The sequence below is a fragment of the Trichosurus vulpecula genome, chromosome 4, assembly GCF_011100635.1.
Source record: "Trichosurus vulpecula isolate mTriVul1 chromosome 4, mTriVul1.pri, whole genome shotgun sequence".
In the NCBI taxonomy this organism is placed as follows: domain Eukaryota; kingdom Metazoa; phylum Chordata; class Mammalia; order Diprotodontia; family Phalangeridae; genus Trichosurus; species Trichosurus vulpecula.
Window position 1 is genome coordinate 260,306,053 of NC_050576.1, and position 2,520 is coordinate 260,308,572.

Consider the following 2,520-nt stretch of genomic DNA (forward strand, 5'->3'; position numbering starts at 1 on the left):
TTTTGTTTTAATTTTTTTCATATTAGTTTAACCAAAATAATATATAATTTAGATGGCTCTACATAGTTCCATGTTTTCGACCATTACTACACATCTTAACGTTTACTGCTAGCAAGATTAATCAGGCTTCTAATAACCATTCCAGCTATAGATCATACAATCCCATTATGACTGTATCTTGAATTTTATGTCAATTTTATATCCAGTCAATATTGTTTTAAAGTCTGTGTTAACTTTTAACATCCTACTCTCTTTGTGATTGGTCTTCTCCTTCTGGATACAATTTTAAAAGGGAATCTAAAATTCTGAAAACCCTGACCATTCTATTTGGGGTACAAAGATATCTTTAAGCCTTTGTCAAGTTGGCACGGTGTGCTCTAGTGAATGCTGGGATAGGCTCCGAGTCAAGAACACCTGGATTCAAATTCTACTCCTGGCAATTCTTTGCTACATGACCCTGGGCAAATCTCACCTCTATGTGCTTTAAGCAAAGAGTATCTGAGTACAATCAGGTAAGATTTTTTTTCTACCACTCCTTGGTTTCTTTATTAAAATCTTCTCTCCAGGCTAGTGCTCAATAAACTATACCATGAAACTCAGGGACAGAGGCTCCCTGAGGATCATATTACCATGATTGGTCTTAGAAAAAGGTAAAAGATACCCTGGTGGCATCTTTTATCTATATGGCTCTATCCCTGTCACCTACCACCGTCCTTCCTACCAACAAGTAACTCTGTGGAAGATCTGTACCCTATTGGATACCATTTTTGTGCTGGTGCTGGGATGTCTCATAACTACAGCGAGTTGGTAGAGGGTCTGTCACAGGTTGTTGAAATTTAGAGGGTACAAAAATGCTTATACTTGGATCCTTTCAGCAGCCTAGAAGCCATGACACTCATTCAGGGGTGGGGAATCTGCATCCTCGAGGCCACATGTGGCCTTCTAGGTCCTGGGGTGCGGCCTTTTGACTGACTCCAAGTTTTATGGAGCAAATCCTTTCATTAAGGGGACTTGTTCTGTGAAGTTTGGATTCCTTTATTCCTTCTCTTCTTCAACTGAACTTCTACATTTATTTTATATTATATTTATTATATATTATACTATTTTATGCTATATTATACTACACTATATTATATTGTATTATATTAATTTATTATGTTATGTTATATCATATCATATTAATTATATTTTTATGTTATAGTAATTACATACATTATAAAATAATTATATAGTAATTACATACATTATACAACAATATAGTTATGTGATATTACATGATATCACATGATATATATTGTATTATATTGTGTTGTATATAATATATAATATGATATGACATGATATGATGTAATGTTATGTTATGTTATGTTGTGTTGTGTTGTGTTGTGATGTGATGTGATGTGATGTTATGTTAATTATGTTATGTTATGCTATATTACATTATGTTATGTTATATTATGTTATGTTGTGATGTTAGGTTATGTTTATATTATATGAATATTATATCATATTATATTATTGTACTTTTACAAAAACATTTCTTATTCTCTTAGAAAGAAATGTGTAATGTAGCTATAAATTATTATAAACATGTCTGTCTTTCTTCCTTCAAAAATTATATTTTGTTCTTACAGCCCTTCATTTCTGCTTGTATCCTCTCCTCTCCTTTCCTCAAAGGGTCATCCCTTATGACACAAAAGAAAAAAGGAACAGAAGGCCAGCTGTCTATATGGTATTCCATATCTATAGTCCTGATTTCTGTAAATAAGGGATCGCCTTATCTCTTTTGTGGGGCCAACCTTCAATAATATAATTACATAGCATTCAGCTCAGTTTGTTTAGTTCTCTCCATGAACGTTTTCACTGTATGTCTTGTTTTCCCAGTTCTAGAACACTTGCTTTGCTGAATTCTTCGTGTTCGTTGTTGTGTCTTGTCACAATAACATTCCATTCCATTTATATGCTACAATATGTTTAGGCATCCCTTAATTAATGGGCATCTTCATTGTTTCTAGTTCTTTCTGCCTTCAAACACCACTGTCATAAGTATTTTGGTGTATGTAGTACCTTTCTTTTGGTCTTTGGGATACATGCCTAGCAATGGGATCTCCACTCCAGGTTTAGGAATACTTTAGTCATTTTTTGGCACAGTTCCAGGTCCATTTCTAGAATTATTCGACCAGTTCACAGCTCCACCAACAGCATATTTGTATGCCTGCCTTTTTGCTGGTGGAATATTAACAGATTTTATCAGTCTCCTTGGTGAAACGATTGCTTATACATAAGTACATTTATGGAGGGGCCATGAAAAAAAGCCTACCACAATCAGGAGAGCAGGTAAGTCAATTGGGGTGCTCTGCCTGAATTTGAGAAACTAAAATATATCTCTAGGATGGCATTTGGCAAGAACATTTGGAAGTTCCGGCTTAGGACCTCTGAAGAGATACTGTCAGGAGTGGGTAGAGGGTGCCTGATCACTCTTGCACAATAATTTCCTTTGTCTATCTTTTCATCAGGAGG